The following is a 24,115-nucleotide window of genomic DNA, read 5'->3' as shown; positions in this document are numbered from 1 at the left end:
ATTACTGTAATCATGTACTAACTGGTAATCCAAGAAACTTTAAATTGAGTCTTCCTAACTTCTTAGCTAGTATTCATTGTAAATCAATTAAATTCTATCACTAGCTGTTAAAGCAGATATTGAGATTGGGACAAGGAATAGATGAAAGAGAAGGTAGTACAAAGATTAATAAATTGCATCCTTCTTGTAGCTTATTTTGTTGACAACTAATACTCTCCATTGTAGATAATTTTTACTTCCCCGTTACTTTTTATACTCCCAGCTCCCTGCTATCTTTGCCCTCAATAATGGGGGATCATTTCTTAGTGTAATTTTCCTTTCTCAGGAAAGATTCTCAGTGTGTTTTTACTTCACTGGGTCGCTCCCTAGACTATTACACACACACACACACCCATTCAGTCTTAAAGGGTGGATCATTCCAATACCTACAGTATCACACTCCATTATGTCACCTGCAGTTCTATTTTTTAAATTCCCTACCAACATAAAAAATAGAACTATATCAAGAAGAAAGCCATCATCTCAAAATAAGAAGGTTAATTAGACTTACATCTAAAACCACACACACACACAATATGAAATAAATGCAGAAACTAAGAATACATTGTGATGAAAATATTATGCAAAAAAAATGCATGTTCCATAAACAAAGGGCTTTCTTAATAGGAGAAAAGCTATAAAACTTCAGTCATTTAGGAACGTTCAGTTTTCTGGAGTGATTGAAGCCATTTTTCATTCTTTCACAGAGATCAAAATTTGAGTATTACATGAAATACTTTTCTTGGAAATGACAACCTGAAAGACAAATACAACATTGAAATATATTGGCAGCTATTATTTCAAAGGGGTTATTATTGGATTTAACAAAAATAGAAGAAAATCTGAACATTTTTAGGTCTGTATAACATGCTCTTATGAAATTAAATTTTTACACTAATTTGAAATATTGCAAAAGATGAAATACATGTGAAAAATAATTTATATTGGTTATTTTCTGTTTTGAGAATTGAAAACAAAATCCATACTTATTCAAAATCTACCCATTGTTGAATAAAATTTCTAATTGCTAAAGAGAAATTCATAGGATTTTTTTTTAAGATTTTTATCTGAGAAGGAGGGAGGGAGTAGCATGAGTGGGGGGAGGGGCTGAGGGAAGGAATCCCAAGCAGACCCCTCACTGAGCACAAACAGAGTCTGACATTGAGCTCCCATAATCTCACAACTCTGAGATCATGACCTGGACCAAAATCAAGAGTTGGCCGTTTAACCAGCTGAACCACCCAGGTGCCCCAATTCATAGAATTTTTTAAAGAACATACTGTAGGCCTGTATTCTTAAATAGATTATCTCAATATGAGCTGTGCATTTTGGTTATGAACATCTCATATATGAAGCAACAATCTCAAAGAACTTCATTAATTTGCCCAAAGTCACAAACTAAGTAGAAGGTTCAGAATTATAAATCAGTTTTTATGACTGCAAAGTCTGGGTGGATTCCCATTGTACTTTTCTATCATATATAAAATACTGGGATTATAGAAGCATTCTGGAAGCATTTAAGTAGCATTTGTATTGTTCTAAGTGTTCTTGTGTGATTAATAATATCTTCGAAAGTGTGCAATAGAATTTAGAGCCTAATCTATTTCAAAGAACATGTTGCCTAGTATCAGTTTCATGGAGAAACCATGATTGTGTTTTTCATATTTATTTTCGACTCCTTTGCTTTGTATCTGCACCATCCAGTAGAAGACCTTACATAGAGAAGGAGCTCAAGAAGTATTTATTTAATGGATGAAATTAAGTACTTAACTGAACCTTCCATCTTTCATATCCCTACAAGGGCTTACTGTATTTAATTTTTACTTAACATTTAGAAATACTATTACTAAGTGGCAGCATTTTTCAAAATATTTTCAGAATATTTTAAATATCTGTGGCCTTAGTAAACCATGTTTAGATTTATCCCTGGGACACAAGGCTGGTTCAACACCCGTAAAACAATCAATGTGATTCATCATATCAGCAAGAGAAAAACCAAGAACCATATGATCCTCTCATTAGATGCAGAGAAAGCATTTGACAAAATACAGCATCCATTTCTGATCAAAACTCTTCAGAGTGTAGGGATAGAGGGAACATTCCTAGACATTTTAAAAGCCATCTATGAAAAGCCCACAGCAAATATCATTCTCAATGGGGAAGCACTGGGAGCCTTTCCCCTAAGATCAGGAACAAGACAGGGATGTCCACTCTCACCACTGCTGTTCAACATAGTACTGGAAGTCCTAGCCTCAGCAATCAGACAACAAAAAGACATTAAAGGCATTCAAATTGGCAAAGAAGAAGTCAAACTCTCCCTCTTTGCCGATGACATGATACTCTACATAGAAAACCCAAAAGTCTCCACCCCAAGATTGCTAGAACTCATACAGCAATTCGGTAGCGTGGCAGGATACAAAATCAATGCCCAGAAATCAGTGGCATTTCTATACACTAACAATGAGACTGAAGAAAGAGAAATTAAGGAGTCAATCCCATTTACAATTGCACCCAAAAGCATACAGATACCTAGGAATAAACCTAACCAAAGATGTAAAGGATCTATACCCTCAAAACTATAGAACACTTCTGAAAGAAATTGAGGAAGACACAAAGAGATGGAAAAATATTCCATGCTCATGGATTGGCAGAATTAATATTGTGAAAATGTCAATGTTACCCAGGGCAATATACACGTTTAATGCAATCCCTATCAAAATACCATGGACTTTCTTCAGAGAGTTAGAACAAATTATTTTAAGATTTGTGTGGAATCAGAAAAGACCCTGAATAGCCAGGGGAATTTTAAAAAAGAAAACCATAGCTGGGGGCATCACAATGCCAGATTTCAGGTTGTACTACAAAGCTGTGGTCATCAAGACAGTGTGGTACTGGCACAAAAACAGACACATAGATCAGTGGAACAGAATAGAGAACCCAGAAGTGGACCCTGAACTTTATGGTCAACTAATATTCGATAAAGGAGGAAAGACTATCCATTGGAAGAAAGACAGTCTCTTCAATAAATGGTGCTGGGAAAATTGGACATCCACATGCAGAAGAATGAAACTAGACCACTCTCTTTCACCAGACACAAAGATAAACTCAAAATGGATGAAAGATCTAAATGTGAGACAAGATTCCATCAAAATCCTAGAGGAGAACACAGGCAACACCCTTTTTGAACTCGGCCACAGTAACTTCTTGCAAGATACATCCACGAAGGCAAAAGAAACAAAAGCAAAAATGAACTATTGGGACTTCATCAAGATAAGAAGCTTTTGCACAGCAAAGGATACAGTCAACAAAACTAAAAGACAACCTACAGAATGGGAGGAGATATTTGCAAATGACATATCAGATAAAGGGCTAGTTTCCAAGATCTATAAAGAATTTATTAAACTCAACACCAAAGAAACAAACAATCCAATCATGAAATGGGCAAAAGACATGAAGAGAAATCTCACAGAGGAAGACATAGACATGGCCAACATGCATATGAGAAAATGCTCTGCATCACTTGCCATCAGGGAAATACAAATCAAAACCACAATGAGATACCACCTCACACCAGTGAGAATGGGGAAAATTAACAAGGCAGGAAACAACAAATGTTGGAGGGGATGCGGAGAAAAGGGAACCCTCTTACACTGTTGGTGGGAATGTGAACTGGTGCAGCCACTCTGGAAAACTGTGTGGAGGTTCCTCTAACAGTTAAAAATAGACCTGCCCTATGACCCAGCAATTGCACTGTTGGGGATTTACCCCAAAGATACAGATACAGTGAAACGCCGGGACACCTGCACCCCGATGTTTATAGCAGCAATGTCCACGATAGCCAAACTGTGGAAGGAGCCTCGGTGTCCAACGAAAGATGAATGGATAAAAAAGATGTGGTTTATGACTCAGCTATTAGAAATGACAAATACCTACCATTTGCTTCAACGTGGATGGAACTGGAGGGTATTATGCTGAGTGAAGTAAGTCAGTCGGAGAAGGACAAACATTATATGTTCTCATTCATTTGGGGAATATAAATAATAGTGAAAGGGAAAATAAGGGAAGGGAGAAGAAATGTGTGGGAAATATCAGAAAGGGAGACAGCACGTAAAGACTGCTAACTCTGGGAAACGAACTAGGGGGTGGTAGAAGGGGAGGAGGGCGGGGGGTGGGAGTGAATGGGTGACGGGCACTGGGGGTTATTCTGTATGTTAGTAAATTGAACACCAATAAAAAATAAATTAAAAAAAATAAAATAAAATAAACCATGTTTAAACAATCACAACCCTTTGTTATTGCTCAGGATTTTTATTTTTATAATACCTTACTATCCACCATACCAATTTAATCCTCTCACTATGCTGTAAATTAAAACATTTTGTTTATTTGAAAATAAGGGGAAATAAGTATGAAGAAATTAAAGCAGTTATTGATTACTAAAAGAAATAATTAAGCTGTTTCTATTCGTTATATTTCCTAACTTATTGAAGGGAAGAAGAAATGTAATGGAAGTATCAAATTATTTGTTACTTTTATTAACAAACTATGTAGATGTAAATTCTTCATCTGTCAACTTTTGCAAGCAAAATATATTCATAGAAGAGAGAAATGTTTCTAATTTTGTGAGTTTAATTATAAAACTATCAGTTTATATAACATTTTACTAGTCAGGCTTATCAGAATTAAGATTTTTTTTTTACATTAACAAAATGATTACTTTCTAGATTATTTGTACTGCCAAAATCTATTCATGAGTGCAGTGACCAAAATATGTTCAATGGCATAGTGATTATATGGATTAATGCATTATCAACTGACATGAATAAACTTGCACAATTTTTGAAGTGACCTAAAAATAACAATTTTGGAAACATTCAAGGAAATGATCAGATACAACCTCTTTATAATTCTCCCTTTTATCTGGATTTCAATGATTATTCAGTGTGGTAATAAGACTAAAATTTCCCCAAATACCCACATTCTAATTCCCAGGGTGTGGGACTAGGTTACCGTGTATAGCACAGAGATTTTGTAAACTTCATAAAGTTAAAGACCTTGTGACACAGAGAGCAGCCTAGATTAGTTGTGTTTCCCTAAAATAATCACAAGCATCCTTACCAGAGAAAAGTAAAAGGATGGAGCCAGAGAAAGAATTCTGATGAGAGAAGTAGATGGAGTGATGAGGGACCATTAGCCAAGGAATGCATGCAAGACATCCTAAGTAGCTGGAAAAGGGAAGGAAACAGATGGTTCCCTAGAGCTTTCAGAAGAAATTAAGTCCTACTGATCAAATTTAGACTTCTGACCTACAGAATTGTTAATAATTTGCGTTGTTTTAAGATGCTATATATTTGCGGTAATTTATAAAAGCAGCAATAGGAAACTAATAGAGCCAGTCATGCATAGAGTTCAAAAATATGTAGTATGTTCTTTCCTTTCTAGGAACTTTAAGAATTAACAGCAAACTCTGGCTTCATGGCCATTTCATTCCTCTAGGTATTGAACAAACCAATGTCTTTCATCAGGCAGAAACTCGATTTCCTCAAGAACCAGGTTGATTCATTCGACTTGGTTACATAAAGAGTGAAAAGGAACCAGGGTAGGGGCAATCAGATAATAGCACTAGTCTCCAGAAATAAACTAACCATTTAATAACATAATATTGCACAGCTTTATTCACTTAGCGTAGAGTCTTACACAATATTAGCATCCAATTCATGCTGATTTGGTTGTAACAAATATTGATAGATGTTTAAGAAAAGAAATGATAATCATGACATTTGATTGTATGAAAATTAGATGGTATGAAGAGAAGACACTAAGCACAGTAACAATAAGGTCAGAAGCTGAAGAAAATTAGCAAAATATTAAAAGAAACGTGAGATCAAAATGAGACTACAAGAGATGGACTGACAAGGAGTGAGAGGATTTTTATTTTCATGGAAAGATGGATATGAAGCAATTCAATCATTTTCTCCTTATATTTTGTACAGTACTTCAATCAGGAAAGGAACCCAAACGTTTACTTAATTAGGATGCATCATTAATTTTAGTGTCTCCTGAACTCCTAAGGCCTTTCACCCCATGTAGAAATAAAAGAAACTAAGCTATTTGATTGCTAATTCTCTTGGTGTCTCTAAATCTCTGTAATGTGTGTACTTCCTATTCTGAAGAAATACATACCTTGTAGGAGGAAGAAAAACAATCCTTCACATTGATCATGGAGTTTTGCCTCTGAGGAGAAAATATGAATTTACAGACAAAAGCAATTTTAAAAGACTATATAAAATGAATTCATTTCATATTTATGGAAGGAGCCCAAGCCTAAAAGTCAATTCAACAAATATTTATTGAGCATTTATTCAACAATCATTTATTGATAGTATTATATGTAAGAAGCAAGGTTCTAAATGTTATAAGGACATAAAAATAAATAAGTTACAGTCTTTATGTCCTAGTAGGAGGATAGGGGGAGTATACTGATAAATATAAAGGTACTTTTGACTCTATCCCACATTCTATTCACATCATCAATCATCCTTTTATTAGAAAGAAAAATAAATTTATCGTCATCTGTGATCCAAGCACTTCTTAGAATAATAAGCTGAATAAGATAACCAAAGTCATGGACATCAAGTATCTTACAAATATTGACAAAATCCTAACAACAACACAGAAGAAAATAATAAACCTAGATCTGAATAATTGCCAGTGTCTTTAGCTTAGGCATAAGATCTCTTCAGCAAGACATATATCATGCTTCACTTACATTACTTACTAGCTTCTGAAAGCACGTGTCTTTACCTGTTGCCTGTACTTATTGGCAGAAGTTTGCTTAGAGTTTTAAAAGGCAACAGTTTCAGCAGACAGGGTGAATTTTTTTTTTTTTTTTTTTTTTGGCAGAAGTCTAAAATTAACAACTCCAATGTCTTTAGTTCAACTACAATTTTTTTTTTTTTTTTTTGTGCTAATGCACAGTTCAGTTTAGCAGGCAGGAAGATGTGGTAATCTGATACACAACAACTCAAGGACCCAGACCCCTTCCATCCTAAAACCTAGTGTTCCATTAGGTGTCTAGAAAGAAGAAAAGAACATAACAATATGCTGCACTGATATTCTCAAATCAAAGTATTCTTTGGTTGTATATTTAGTTCAGGACAAATTTTAACTTTGCTTGCGAGAAGGAATTAGAGGAAGGAATTTGATGGGTGGTGCGTTGCTAGATAATAGAAGAAATTCCAGTCCCTGCCAGCATTGAGTGGGCTCTACAAAGAGTTGATCCTTAATAAATATTTGTTAGTGAATGAATACTTATGGCCTTGGGTATTCCCATATAACATCCCTGTGCCTGAACCTGGCACTCAATTGTATATCTACAGACCTTATACTTTTTACAAAAAAACTTGAAACAGATTTCAGACCTGAATGCAAAATACAGAATATAAAGCTCCTAGAAGATAATAGAAGGAAATCCAGATAACCTTGAGTTTGGAAACGACCTTTTAGATGTGACATCAAAAATACAATTCATGAAACTAAAAAAAAAAAAAAAAGAGAGAGAGAGATAAGTTGACTTAATTATAATTAAAAACTTTTGCTCTGCAAAAGACATTGTTAAGAGAATGAAACAATAAGCCACAGACTGGGACAAAATACTTGCAAAACATGTATCTGATGAAGGATTGATATCCAAAATACACAAAGAACTCTTAAAACTCAACAATAAGAAAAAATTATAAAAATAGAGCATAAGATCTGAACAGAGACCTCACCAATGGATATATACAGACGGTAATTGGGCATACAAAAAGATGCTCGACATCATGTATCCTTAGGAAAATGCAAATTACAACAAAATACCTGCTATAAATGGTTAAAATAAAAAAAAAACGGACAATAGCAAATTGTTAGAGGATGTGGAGCAATAGAAACTCTCATTCATTTCTGGTGGGAATGCAGAATGGTACAGTCATTTTGGAAGCAAGTTTAGCAGTTACTTACAAAGGTAAACAGTCTTATATGACTCATCAACTGCACTTCTTATTTACCAAAATGAGTCAAAAATATATGTCCACAGAAATACCTGCAACTTTATTTTTAATTGTTCCAATTGGAAGCAAGCAGATTATCCTTCAGAAAGGTAATTGGCTAAACAAACTGTCGTGCATCCATGCAATACAGAATTATCACTGATTTTAAAAAGTGTACTATCTGAGCCACAAAAAAAGACATGAATAAACCTGAAATGCATATTATTTAGTGAAATAAGCCAATCTGAGAAATCTCTGTACATTATAATTTCAACTATATGAAAGTCCAGAAAACGTAAAGCTATAGCGAGAATAAAAAGATTAGTGATTAATCAGTAGCTGTGTTCTGTGGATGGGAATGGTAGGAAGAAAACAGGATTAATAGTTGGAACATAGGTGTTGTCTAACCTAAGTCAATGGTCAATTTTTGGTTTACAACTTCTTTGACTAATAAATAGCATTTTGCACAATACTCTTCTTTGAAATAGTTGGTATATTTGCATCCAACACAAAACAGTAATTGATCTCCTTCCTATATCTCTGGTTTCTGCCTCTCAATTATTTTTTCTAGTTTATTCTCATCATCATGAACTCTTGAAGTTGATATTCACTAAGATCCTGTCCCTTAACTTCTTTATATCTACACTCAAGGTCTTGGAAAATACATTAATTTCTACTGGCATCCAACATCATCTGTGTACTGATTACTCCCAAATTTATATTTTCAGGGTGATAATCCCTTGTACACTTTCCAGAATCTATAGAATTACTATTTTTCAGTTTCACTTGGAAGTGTAATAACTATTCTAATTTTAATATGTTCAAAATTCATCTGCTTATAACTCCAATGCTTTTCAAACCTGTTCCACCTACATTCTTCCTCAACTCAATTAACAACACTCCATCCTTGAATATAGTCAGGAAAAAACTAAAGGAATCTTTAACTTTTCTCTTTTTCTCAGAGGTCATACACACATAATCAACAAATCATTTGATCCTACCTTCAAAATACAACCAACAGGGATCCCTGGGTGGCGCAGCGGTTTGGCGCCTGCCTTTGGCCCAGGGCGCAATCCTGGAGACCCAGGATCGAATCCCACATCGGGCTCCTGGTGCATGGAGCCTGCCTCTCCCTCTGCCTGTGTCTCTGCCTCTCTCTCTCTCTCTCTCTCTGTGACTATCATAAATAAATAAATTAAAAAAAAAAAAAAAACAAAATACAACCAACATCTGACTAATTGTCCTTTTTATGCTAACATACCAAGTCAAGCCACCATAATCTCTAACCTGATTTACTGCAACAATATCTTCTTTGTTCTGATTTCTCCATTGCCATTTTTTCTAACACAGTAAATATTATAATCCTGTTAAAATAAACATTTCTTGGAATGCCTGCGTGGCTCAGTCGGTTGGGCATCTGACTCTTGGTTTCACCTCAGGTTTGATTTTTATGGTCGTGGGATTGAGCCCTATGTCAGGCTCTGCACTCAGAGCAGAGTCAGCTTGAGATTTTCTCTCTCTACACCCCCACCCCACCCATGCTCTCTCTCTCTCTATCAAATAAATAAAATCTTTAAAAATTTCTCATATATAAGTCTTCTGTTAAAAACGTGCAATGGATTCCTATTTATCTAGAATAAACACCAAAATCATTACCATAGCTCCCAAGATCCTGAAATTTTTAATCTTCCTTTTATCCTCTAGTCTGTTACTACTATATCTGTAATCACTCTCATCTAGTCTTGATTGGCTTCTGCAGAAATTTCCATTCATGCTCCTTCTTAGGCCATGCTATTGAGAGGAATTCCCATTTTATACTTATATAATCATAATCCCAGGCCTCACTGGATCCAGAAGCAGGTTCAGAACAATCTCCCTCTTGAAAACTTGGATATTCTCCATCACACACACATAGCCCATGAGAAACAAGGTGGTACTATTTCAGGATCCTTTTCTTTCTAAAATGCCACAATGTCATCTTTACTGTACTGTGACTAACACCCACTGAAAGTTGTCTTACAAAATTTTAGGAGGAAAGTGGAGTAGAAATCTCTGTCTCTGAGATTTCTAATTATCTCTATTCATACTCATCCTGTATCATGCTCCCCCTTTCCTCTCCTTCTCTGCACTGGCCAAGAGAACTTTTGTTAACTTTCTGTATGTAAGAGAACTGCCCTTGTATGTAGTGCTCTAAATTAGAGTAAAAATTCTCTATATTAAAATTTTTTTACTAGAGTAAAAAAATTATGCAATGAGTCCTCTGAGATCTGGTTCTCAAAGGGAAGTTTATAAAATTCATTTTATTTAACGTTTAGCTCTCACAAACAGAAAGCATCTTGGTTTTATACCATATAGTCAGTTGAGACTGAAAACAATACAAAACAGAACATTCAGCACTTTGATATTATTTTCTCCTTAGGGGAGGAAATAGCAAACAACTCCTAAATTAAAAAAAAATATCCACATATTACCCAATTGCATTAGACCAAAAATGGAAATTTGTAAAACTTTTGTAAGAGAAACATGGAGTGATGATTTGAATTCATCTACATGTAAGAATATGCTTTTCTTTTAGTATAAATATCTGTTCTTGGTCTTCTTTGTGATACTTTCCAGTATACTGTCTAATGTGTCAGAACAGTGCTAAATATTTGACTCAGGTCAATTTCTGCTCTCAAAAGCCAGATACCTTGACTCTCATTGCTTTCAAAATATTGATTCAACCAAATGCCTGTTTTTTTAATGTGCAACTTTAAAGATTGAATCTCAAATTGGGTCTGAATTGTGGGACCTAGGTCACATGACTGTACTGCACTCTACAAAAATGGCAAGAAGAATGGAAGTGTGAAGCTGAAATTCTCCCAAAAGGGTGCATAGAAAACACAAGAAAGTCACCATGCATTGCAAATATCTGTCAATTTGTATATAGTTCCTATAGTTAAAAGATGATGGCTTTCACAATTTAGTAAGAGGAGAATAAGGCAAAATAATGACTATTGAAAATTGAAATTTAATTGAGAAAATATTATAAATTGTGTCTAGAGTCATAGGATGTTACTCATTGATTAAAATCATCACACAGATATATTTAAAAGAGGTTTGAAATATAATCATGTTCTCTTTCTCATTAAAATTGTATCCTTTCAGGAGCCTTCCTTTAATACTCAAAACTGAATATTCAGTTCAGAAAAATCCACAAATATTGTCCAGTCAATTTCTTTTTGATAAATTCTAATTGAGTTCCAGGAAGAATTGTATGGAACTAATGTAGCAGTTCATGCTTTTACCTATACTATCGCCTAAGACATTAATACATATAATTAAACAATTGAGATTATTAATTATAGGAAAAATACTTTTAATATAGATTGTAAAAGGAAATAATTATTTAAAATTATAAAGAGAATTAATTTCTAGAAATATTATAATTATGAATGTACAATAATATTGAGATAACGATGTTTAAAATCAATTTGCACATATGTGCTATAGAGTCCTAAGTCAATTTTCTATCTTTTCCTGCATCAACTGATGATATTCCTCAGGGACAAGATAAACATATTTTCAAAAAAAATTTTTTTTAATTTATTTATGATAGTCACAGAGAGAGAGAGAGAGAGAGAGAGGCAGAGACACAGGCAGAGCGAGAAGCAGGCTCCATGCACCGGGAGCCCGACATGGATTTGATCCCGAGTCTCCAGGATTGCGCCCTGGGCCAAAGGCAGGCGCCAAACCGCTGTGCCACCCAGGGATCCCCAAGATAAACATATTTTAGAATAAATATTGTTATATAGACAATATTAAAGGCTCTAAAATTTTCTTAAATAAAATATACACTCAATTTCTTCTAGACTTAATTATATTTTAATTATATGACATGGGAGGAAAAGTATATAATCAATTTAAAAGCTGAGAGGGGAATGATTAGGAATGAAAGGTACAGATTTTGGTCATAGATAAAATAAATTAATATTTATGGTAAATTTTCTTCTAACAATTACTGCTAAATTCCCTTGATAAGGTCTTAATTTGCTTTGAGAAGTCCATAAAAAAACCTCATTCACTCCTAGAAAATAGTGCAGTATTTGTTGTTAAGCCTGAGTAATTAATAGATTTTTGAAAGTCACCATTTTCCTAAATAAGTATAAAAAATGTACAACTTTTCAACGGACTAATATATATTTGCAAATAAATAGATATATAATATAAAATAATGTAAACTCTTAGGGCACCTGGGTGGCTCAGTTGTTTAGCAGCTGACTTGATTTTGGTTCAGGCCATGATCTCGCGGTGCTTATATCAAGCCCTGCATCAGGCTCTGTGCTCAGCACAGAGTCTGCTTTCCCTCTCTCCCTCATTTCTGCTTTTTTTTTTTTTTTTTTTTAGTTCAGATATTCTTTTCCTAACCTTTGTATCCATCTTTATTTATTTATTTATTGTTTCTAGCAGCAATGTCCACAATAGCCAAACTGTGGAAGGCACCTCGGTGTCCATCGAAAGATGAATGAATAAAGAAGATGTGGTCTATGAATACAATGGAATATTCCTCAGCCATTAGAAACAACAAATACCCACCATTTGCTTCAACGTGGATGGAACTGGAGGGTATTATGCTGAGTGAAGTAAGTCAATCGGAGAAGGACAAACAGTGTATGTTCTCATTTCTGCTTTTACCTCGATTCCCTTGCACTCTTTCTCTCTCTCTCAAATGAATAAATAAACAAACAAATAAATAAATAGATTATAAACCCTTACTATATTCATCATACATGGATATCATACATGGATACTAGCAAGTTTTAATACATTTGGTTGATTTTATTATGAATATTTATTTATTTATTTATTTATGATTTTATTTATTTATTCATGAGAAACAGAGAGGGAGAGGTAGAGACACAGGCAGAGGGAGAAGCAGGCAGAGGGAGAAGCAGGCTCTATGCAGGGAGCCTGATGTGGGACTCGATCCTGGGACTCCAGGATCACACCCTGAGCCAAAGACAGGCGCTAAACTGCTGAGCCACCCGGGGATCCCTATTTATTTATTTTTTAAAGTGAGAGAGAGAAGAGAGGGCAGAGAGAGGCGGAGGGAGAGAGAGAGAATCTTAACCCTAGCGCTGAGCTGAATGTGGGGCTCCATCTCACAAACCCGAGAACATGAATCAAGAAGTTGGATGCTTAACCTACTGAGCCATCCAAGTGCCCCAACATATACTTATAGAAACAAGGTCTTAGTAAAAATTCTCATTAATAAATGCTAATATATAAATCGTTGGTTTACTTATAATAGTGTATAAAATTTGTTGTTGCAGTAGAATTCAGAAAAATGAATTTATTTATATATAAGTATATATGACTTGTTTAATACAATCATTTTTATTCTATAGCTTCATAGAAAATTCTTCAAATATTATCATGATATCATATATAATTAATAATGTGATAGCTCTCCATCATTCAATCAGGGTTGGAATATGCCAGTCTTATTATTTTCCTTAAACCACAGGAAGTACAAAATCAATAAAAGGTAAATAGTGTTTTAGACTTATCAGGGTCCATAAAAAAATACCATAAACTGATATGCTTAAACAACAGAAATGTATTTTTTAGTTTTTGAAGCTGGAAATTCCAAGATCAAGGTATCAGCATGTGTGGTTTCTTCTGAGAGCACTTTTCCTGCTTGTACACATGGCTGCCTGCTCACTGTGTTCTCACATTGCGAAGAGAAAGCTTTGCTTTCTTCCTCTTCTGATGTACTATTATATCAGCACATCACCTTTATGACCTCATTAACCTAAACTATCTCCTTAAAGGCCCTATTTCCAGTGCAGTTACATGGAAGGGAGGGACTCTTAGGACTTCAAAATCTGAATTTGGGAGGGGATCCAATTTAGTCTATAGCAGATAGACTGTGCCAAAAAATGGTGATTCACCTCAATACGAATTCACCTTTAAAGTCACTTTTTTTTTTTTTAATTTTAACCATCAATCTAAACCAGCAATAATTGCATCCCTTTCTTCCTGCCTTATTCGAGGTGATAAGGCTTAGATGCAGAGTATCATTTAAAGAGAGGACTGGTGAGCCTAACCGCTTGTTGTTATGCATAATTCCTTACTATATTTTAGCATAAAAGCAATAATGAGGGGAACCCTGGGTGGCTCAGCAGTTTAGCGCCCCCTTCAGCCCAGGGCCTGATCCTAGAGACCTGGGATCAAGTCCCACATCTGGCTCCCTGCATGGAGCCTGCTTATCCCTCTGCCTGGGTCTCTGCCTCTCTCTCTCTCTGGTCTCTCATGAATAAATAAATAAATAAAATTTAAAAAAAAAGCAATAATGAGAGGGTAAACTCAGGATATTAAGCCAATTAAATAAACACACAAGGATGTATGGAGACAAAAATTAAGGAAAACTCACAATGAAATCTTTCTGAGACATTTTCTGCTATATAGGGATAATTAAATAGCTGAATTTCTAAATGGAAGTATTTTCATTTTCTCAACTATATGGTCTCCCTAAGAGATCTCTTAAAAACTATTGTGTAGCATAATACTTGGACTGGATTTGACTGGATTGGATATTTGTCATAATATTACTTGCTGATTGTCTGAAAGCCATTCCTATGAGTGAAGAATTCTCCACTGAATGAGACCAGTTGGGACTCAGAGAAGCCACAAGGATGCACTTTTCCAGCACAAGCATATGTTCTAGGTTGGATAATCAGATGCACATGCCTAGCAATTTAAATCTCCAACTAGGAAGACAAATCATCACAAACAGTAAGAAATTGATTTTCATGTTAGCAGCAGGAGCAACAGCAGCTTCACCTTTGCAGTTCCAATAGCAGCAGCGGTACCCACAATGCCTGCAGCAATATCCAATATCCTGTGGCACAAAGGAGTAGGAGGTGTGGGAGACGAGGGGGTATCAATAATGTCACCAGATGGGCTCAGTGGTGTGATTTTTGCTTGGATTTGGCCACCATACATTCTTTGCTCTTAATTGTTTTCTGAGCCCATTTTGTGGCGGTATTTGAAAACCCTTGAGCTAATAAAAATCCTTCCAATAAACACACACTTCTGCTTAAATGATCCGAAGATGTTTCTATTGCCTATTTATGGGAAACCTATTTGCAAATAAATGGAAGATGTATACTATCATTCCACACTTCTCTGCAGGGCTTCTGATTGATGTGTATAACCGACCATAAAATATCTCCTATTAGATGAATGTCACAAAGCATTCCAAATCAATGAACTCAAAAGTGAACTCACCATCTTTTTCATCAAACTCTACTCTTTTTCCACTATTCTCAAACTTCATGAATGGTACCACAATCCAACCAACTGTTTAAGCCATTCTTGAATTGCTTTCTTATACTTCCTCCATATTCAATCATCAGCAAGCACATGCAACACAGTAAATGACTTTATTCTGATCAGTTTTCTCAGACTGTACCACCATAATCTTTGCCCAAGATAGCATTATTTCTCATTTAGATTACTGAAAGCACTACCTAACTGGATCTAATCTGAATTCTCTATAACATGTCAGGACATTTTTTCAAAACTCATATAACCGTATCATTCTCCCAGTTATGATTTTTTGTTCTTAAAAATGTTCTTAGGATCAATGAACAATTCCCCAGTTTGGTTTATAAGCCACATGACCTAGCCCCAAACAAATTCTCCAACTGTAGATTGTACAAAACTTTTTTTTTACCCACTTTGATCAAAACACTGTTTCATTCTCTTCTATCTGATAAGTTTCCACTTGCTTTATGTCCTTTACACTTGCTGTTTGCCTACTTGGAGTAAGATTCCTTTTCATCTCTCCTTGCTCATTTTCTACTCAACTGTCATATCACAAATTAGATGTCATTCTCTGGTAGGCCTTTGACATCTCCAACTAATCAAAATCCCTACTACATGCTTAACATTGGTAGTTGTGTAGTCTTGTTGCAGATAGCAATCACTAATTATTGTATAAGAAAATGAATTTGGTTTTCAACTCTGTGTAAACCTGTAATTGAGTTAGCTTGCCTTGGATAATGATATTCTAACAGTAGACCGGTATACCCATGATAAAGGATAATATCATCAAATAATCTTATCAGCTTCTTTTCTTATTTTTTATGAAATAAGAATTAGATGCCTAGATGCCTTACAAATATCTATAAATATGGAGAGGAAAAGGAATAGCAAGACACAATATAATATGGCTGTATAGGTAATTCTAAGGGACCAAAGTAATCTAAAACAAAAAAATAATAAAACAAACAAAAAACTCTTGTTTTTCTCAAAGAACATGACATAGCTTATCCTTAAACTTGACTGTGGAGAAAACTGTACCACAAACAAGAGCAAATGGTCAAGTGCACAAATACCAGGAATGTTGAAAGTATGGTTATTGGGAAAACTTACAGAGATAGGAGTGGCTGCAGGTGTGTGGATCCTCATATCCTAGTACATACTCAGAAGTCTAGCAAGGGGCAGCCAGGGTGGCTTGGCAGGTTAGTGCTGCCTTCAGCCCAGGGCCTGATCCTGGAGACCCGGGGAAGGAGCCCGCGTCGGGCTCCCTGCATGGAGCCTGCTTCACCCTCTGCCTGTGTCTCAGCCTCTCTCTGTGTGTGTGTCTCTCATGAATAAATAAAATCTTAAAAAAAAAGAAGAAGAAGAAGAAGAAGAAGAAGTCTAGCAGGGCACATGGTCACACTCCAGGAGAGGAATGCTGATCCTTGGATCTCTTAAGCTGCATGAGTAATAAAGTATCCTCTCATAGTGGGATCAGGGTCAGGACACAATAGCAATGCAACAGGGTAGAATTTTGGCTTCAGTCCTATCCTTCCAGTCCAGTATTTGTGGATGGAAAAGCACAAGCTTTACATTGGCAAGATCAGAGGCCCAGGCCCCAGTCTTGCTCTAGACCAGAAATGATTGCCTAACCACTAGACTGTGACAGCTTTCTATGAGGCTCTGCTTGAGCCATCTTCTTTCCTGGTAGGTCAGCTTCTAGGAGTTCAGTTTTATCAAGTAAACATTAACCTTTTACATAACTAATTAAAATGATGAAGTTTGAAATAATTCTAATTACTGTAATAATCCTTAAATATTTTCAATATTTTTTATAATGTTAATGAACCTGATGTAGTAATATTTTCTCTCAGGCTCCTTATATTTCCCTCTCCATTATTCTCATAGTTTCCTGAATTTCCTTTCCTATTAATATCTAACCTTCTGTAAAATATCTGAGGTTGAATACGATTTAAATTCCTCACCAATCTTTTTTTTGTGTTTTTGTTTTGTTTTTGTTTTTAGATTTTATTTATTTATGAAAAACACAGAGAAAGAGGCAGAGACACAGCAGAGGGAGAAGCAGTCTTCATGCAGGAAGCCTGACGTGGGACTCGATCTGGGTCACCAGGATCACACGCTGGGCTGAAGGGAGCGCTAAACCGCCTGAGCCACCCAGACTGCCCACCAATCTGTTTTTCAAATGGACATTTTCCTTATTTGTTTTCTTTAGAATCCCACATTTTGAATATATAAATTATGTGTCTTCACATCTGCCCTGAGAATGTGAAGATTATGTTACCATTTGTCTAAAGAAATATGCATATTCCCCTCTGGACTATGTTTTTTGAAAATATATAATGCCATATTTTAAAAGCAAATTCATACTCTAGTTATAGATATTTACATATATATTTTTTCAATAACATATTATTTACATTTTTCTACCAACTATACTTAAAGGCATAAATATCAACGTTTTGGTGCTTAATGCTAGATTCCCATTTAATTGCAAGTAGAATAAAAAATTTAAAATTCTCAATTGTACATGATTAGATTTGGAAGTAATTAACAATTTCTGTCATAGTTTTGAATTTTGAATTCAAATTTCAAGTTACTATTACGATTCAAATTTTTATTAGAAACTAGTTATCATTTTAAACTGAGAAGGAAGCAAAATTAAAATCATTTTTCATACAGATTCTGAGTAAATTATCTGTTAAAAAGATTTTAAGTAACATGAAAATGTCAAATCCTTCTGATATTTATCAGTCACTTAATGATCAAGAATAATGTAATTCATAATAGAAAAAAGAAAGCTGAAAATGTGATGTTATATAAACTGAAAATTTTATATTATATATGCTTATATATTGTATATATCATACATGACTATATAATCATGTACAATCATACATAACTACATAAAGTACTACATTATATACATTGTTTATATCAAAATGAAAATTACCTTTATAATTATGTAAAATTAACAGCTTGCTTCACGATAGGGTGAACAATATACCAAAATATAAAAACAAAAAGATAGAGTCTGTATGTGTGATGATTAAATCTAAATAAACATTACTTTGATAACTCATTAAACGTTAAAAATATTTACAGAAACTTTTCAAGTAAAGATATTATTCATTTATTGATTTTATGGATTCAAGACTTCTGTATGTAAAGTTTATATTGCTTTATCTTCTCAAATATCTTAGTGTGATGCTGACATTTTGGATAGGTTTTAACGGGAAAAAAAGAATTTCAGAAGTATAGTTGTAAATCATTTGAAAAGATAATTTGTGATACAATTTATAGAAGAGTGATAATAATGCTTGGAACTGTATGTTTTTTATTATGAACCTCAAAAAATCATAAGCGCCAAAGACTATTCCCATAAAGTCCAAAGGAAGGGGTGGTGAATATTACTTTGATTTGGAGGGAAATATGACGTGTGGAAGCTCTTGAACACAGAAGGAAGAGGAAAAAGCCCAAACATTAGAATAAGAAAATTACTAAAATAAATAAAACAGGCAGTGAGAGATATGGTTATACAAAATCTGCTGACTCTGGGTGTAACTCCTGCTCTGGTGGGAAAACCTGCTCTATTATAAGAAAGCTGAGAACATGGGCCTTTTTTCCTTCCTTCCTCCTTCTCTCTGCCATTCCCTTCCTCCCCTCTCTTCTTCCTTCTTTTATTCTCACCCTCTCTTTCTTCCTCTTATTCTTGTCATTTATTCTTTATTTCCTTATTTTCTTTCTTTTTTTATTATTAACATTTTAGACTCAGAAAGGGGCACTGACTTTCAAAATGCATCATCACTAACATTGCAGAACAGAACAGAATTGATGAGCACGTATGGTTCCCAAGATAAAAAGTGCCTCAAGGTTCCATCATGCCCTTTGAAGTGACAGGTTACGTGACTATTAAAGTCAGTTAGTGAGCACATCAGATGGTTCAATGGGATGGGGAAACAAAACAAAACAAAACAAAACACTTGTAAAGAACTACTGAAGGTCTGACTGACCAGGTCAAGAATTCACTGAGAGTCACAGGGAGTCCTCAGGGGGGAAATAACCTGTGAATCCTTACTTAAGAATCCTGACTATGGAAGAAACAGTCCCAAATATTGGAAACGGATTCAGAGCATATGAAGCCTTCTGGAGAACTTGGCTTCAAATCTGCAAGTTGCTGCCGCCCAACTGGTGCTATAATTGAGTCTTCAAAAGGCCATTCTAGCATCCTAGCAAACCATCTGCTTAAGAATGCTAGAGAACATGGTAAAACCATTAAATTCCATGAGGCTCACTGTATTTGCTGTGAAATAATGATCAGAAGCAATGCTATGTGGAATACCATGATGGTGGATGAGGAATTCTGGAAGTCCTTGGATGATATTTTTGGCAGAAACATTGGGTGGGTGCAGGGAAGGCAAATCTATATTCAGACTGTCTACTTAAATGAGATCAGAACACTTCCCCTTCTAATATGGAAGCAATCCAATGTAATCAACATGCTACCAGGTAGCTGGCTTATCAACCGAGGGAATCATGCCATATGTGAAACTCAGTGCTCATGTCTGTTGCTTTGTATTGAGTGGTAGCCATTGTCAGATTGGCTTTAGTGAGTAGAAGTCCATGGTGCTGAGCCTATGCATAACCTATAACACTGCCAACAAGGCTGCTGGGCGATTACGGGTGGCTGGGGAAAGAGGTTGATTGACAACCACAAAACAGGTCATCATTCTGTTATTTTGATTATTAAAATCCTCCCTCGTTGAGATCACCTTGTGATGAGCATTTTCATGGGACACAAATAACTTCATTTTTTTTTTTTTTTGCAAATTCAGAGGCATCTATACATGAAACTCTTCAAGTTTCCTTGTCATCAATTTTCAAATTATGTTTCTTTTTTTTTTTTTTCAAATTATGTTTCTACCATCTCTCTGACCGTCCAGTCAATCCATTGGCTAAACCCCATGAACTGGCATATAATTGCACATCTGATCTTCTCTCCTTCCAAAAATAGGATATTATTTGGCAATAAAAATGAATGGAAGAAACTTGAAAACATAATACTGCATGAAATGAAGTGCATCACAAAAAATGCATACTATATGATTTCATTTATGTGAAATGTCTAGCATTGGCAAATTCATAGAGACACAAAGTAGACTGGTGTTACCAAGTGTTTGAAGGGAGAGGGGAGTAAGTGTAACTACTAATGAGCGTTGTTTTCTTTTCGAAGCCGTGAAGTCTTTAGAATTAGTGATGTTTGTACAACTCTGTAAGTGTACTTAAAACACTGAATTGTGCACTTTTAAGGGATTAGTTGTATAGTATTTGAAATAGATAAACTCAATACTATTATTGTATGTATTTTTTAATGGAAAAACATGGAAAAGAAAAAGAACATCTCCCATGATTTTTTTTTTTATTTTTTTTTAAAGGTGTGTAGGGTGGAGCAGAGGGAGGAGACAAAGTGCGTTTTGAGGGGAAAGAAAATACTGGTAAAATTTAGCTTCTATCCCATTTCCTCCTTGGCTTTTCTATGATGAGTCAATTATCTTGAATTTTTAATCTCAGCTGTTTTAAGGCCCTGAATCCACTATGGAGCATTGCAAGGTGAAATATCTTCACTACTCCCTAGCTGTGAAATGCAAGGCATCTCTTGGATCTTTTCAGTTTCTGTTTCATAATGTGAAAAATAAACAACACCACCTACTTCAGGGATATTTTGAGGAATAAGGGAGATTGCATTCTTAATGGTTCAACAACAACAAAAAAATGTTCTAGGTGCGTCAACTGTGACTTACAATGATTTCTTTTGTAAATTGAAAAACCATTTTTTGTAGCATAAACAATCTTCCTAATATTATCCATTTTGTAAATTCATATTTTTATTTATTTTAATATATATGTTTGCATATAATCTTGTTACCAAATTTCCTGGTCTGGCTATTCTGTTTTGAGCTTTTCTTTTACTGTTGCTTTGCCCACCAAATTAAGGTTTTAGTTTTCATTATGATTTGACACATTGAACAGCCATCTCCTTTGGTAACCCTACAATTCTGGAATATTGATCTTACTAATATAATACATAAATACAAAATAAAAGTGGAGACTTAAAATTCAGGTTTTCTGAAAGTTATTAAATGTGAATTTAGTCAATTTAGAATAATAGGAAATATTTTTTATCCTATGTACCTAAAATCTAGTGTTGTGCCATGTAGATGACACAGCATAAGATTAACTTGTTGAATTAATGCATTTGACATTGAATTAATGCATTTGACTCTTTTTACATTTGTTTTTTTCTCTTTCTCATACTCTATGGATTTAAAAATATTTAACCTGATATTTTATCCTGTTTATTTTATGTAGCACTATATCAAGAGTGTCTTCTCATGTTTTGAAATATTCTTTGTAATAATTAATTTCTTATGAGCAGTGTAAAATTTCATTGGATTATTTTAATCAATTCATTTAAATGTAATTTGCATATATTTAAATAACTCACTGAAACCTGTATGTAAAAACGTTTTAACAAATTTATACACCTGTATAACCACTTCACAATCAAATTATAGAACTTTTCTCATCCCCTTAATAATTTCCAAAGTGGTTTTACCATTTTAATATTCCCATCAGCATAATGAATATCTCAGTTGATTGACACCCTTACCTACATATGGTATTGTTAGTCTTTTTAATTTTAGTTCTTACTGGGCATTTCATTGTGTATTTAGTTTTCTTTTCCTGGATGAATAATAACAAACACTTTATCAACTGTGAATTGGCCATTTGTCTATCTTGTATCTGTACTATCTTTTTAAGTAATTTGACCATTTAAAAATCTCTTTGTCATCTTTGTTGTTTTTATTATTAAGTTGTAAAAGGTTATTTCAGAACTGTCAGCACAAATTATTTCATCAAATTGTATGTCTAGCTTCACACATACACATACATGCACACACACACATAGTTTTAAAAGGAAGATTTAATTTTGATAAAGTCCAATCTATGATTTTTTCTTTTTATAATTTATGCATTCCATATATAAGATAAGACATTTTTATATGTTCAAAGTAGCAAAAAGTTTCCCCTGTGTTTTCTCTAAAAGTTTTGTAAATTTAGTTCTTAGAATCTATCATCCATTTCCATTTAATTTTTGTGTATAGCTTAAGGTAAGCATTGAGGTCTAGTTTTTTTCATATGAATATTTCATTTTTCCAACACTATTTGTTGGAAGGATTACACATTGCTGATTGAGTGTTGTGGTGCCTGTATTGAAAATCAATTGGCCATGTATGTGTGGCACTCTTTCTGGACTCTACTCCATTGCCTTCCTCTATATCTGTCCTTTAACCAATACAAAATTGTCTTAATTCTATAGTCTCATATTAATCTGTTGTTAAATTTATCCCCAAATATATCTATATGCCACTTTATTTTTTTTTAAGATTTTATTTATCTATTCATGACAGACACAGAGAGAGGCAGAGACACAGGCAGAGGGAGAAGCAGGCTTCTTGTGGGGAGTCTGATTCATGACTTGATTCTAGGACCCTGGGATCTCAACCTGAGCCAAAGGCAGATGCTCAACCACTGAGCCACCCAGGTGCCACTTGATGTCACTGTAAATGGCTCACTTCTCATACATTAAGACTTCTATAAATTATTTTCAAACTAGGTCACTCAATAACATATATTGTTTTTGTCTTTAATTTCTCTAATGATGTCTTACCTTATGTTGATGTCCTTCTGTCATTCACAAGAAACTGAGATCTTCAAGAGCATAGGATAGATCCTACTCACTGTTGTGTAAGCAGCAGAGAAAGAAGATGGTATCAATTATGAATAAACGACTTGGGTCAGGTCCTAATCTCATAGTCATTAGTAAGAGACCTACTTTGTGCTCTGCACTGGTTGTGGAGTGTACTTCAAAAAAAATTATAAGAAATACCAAAGTTTGTTTGGCAGACAAATATGGAACATCCACTAATATGACTTCAGGATGTTAAATGATTCTAATATAAATTATTTCTGTATTTCATATAAATGTGAAATGATACTTAAAAATTATTTGATCCATGCATCTGCAAATTGCTTTTTGGAACAAAAATGTTTTCTCAGAGATTTCAGAATCTAAAATAATTTTCTTTTATTACAAACTATAGGGTTCTAAGTCTGAAGATGTTTCTGCAAAGCTATTTAGAATCACAATATTTTTAAAGATATACTTGTGATTTATCATTGCTCTTATTCTACTTATATCTTAATTATATCTTATATCTTAATTATTAATTCCATGTTTAAAATCTGATGATAATTTCATGATTCAAAACTGAGTTGAAGATTCAGATTTATTTATATATCTCATGTAATACTATCTGTAGTTATTTAATGTGTTTTTTATTACAATCATAAAAATTTTTCTGTTACCGACTTTAATATACTTGCCATTTATCTTCTTAAAACTATGGGAAGCTTAACTCTAAAACACGATTAAAGTATTTTTCCACCTACAGTGTCCCTGATTTTTTCTTTTTTTCCTTTTTGCTATATGTTTCATAAAATATATTCTGACGCTTGTGCATGTAACAAAATGTGACTTACTGATTGCCAACCCCAGAGTTTTCTGTCAGTCTTGATTTTGCTCAATTTAACAGTGGCCTTGCACACAGTCGATCACAACGTTCTTATCATTTGACTTCATGGGGTAGAAGTGATTTCTCATCTTGCATCTTATC

At 34.4% G+C, this 24,115-nt stretch overlaps 1 long non-coding RNA gene across 1 annotated transcript; it reads right to left on the bottom strand.

The window, feature by feature from the left end:
* Positions 1 to 487: 487 nt before the first annotated feature.
* LOC112643159 (uncharacterized) lies at positions 488 to 24,112 on the bottom strand. The gene is made up of 4 exons (XR_003125671.3): positions 23,982 to 24,112; positions 23,110 to 23,179; positions 6,223 to 6,273; positions 488 to 795 (listed from the first exon to the last, which is right to left on the bottom strand). It is a non-coding gene; the product is annotated as an uncharacterized LOC112643159 (long non-coding RNA).
* Positions 24,113 to 24,115: the final 3 nt, after the last annotated feature.

The sequence above is a fragment of the Canis lupus genome, chromosome 38 (genome assembly GCF_003254725.2).
Source record: "Canis lupus dingo isolate Sandy chromosome 38, ASM325472v2, whole genome shotgun sequence".
Classification (NCBI taxonomy): Eukaryota; Metazoa; Chordata; class Mammalia; order Carnivora; family Canidae; genus Canis; species Canis lupus.
This window is presented reverse-complemented; position numbering and strand designations above follow the sequence as displayed.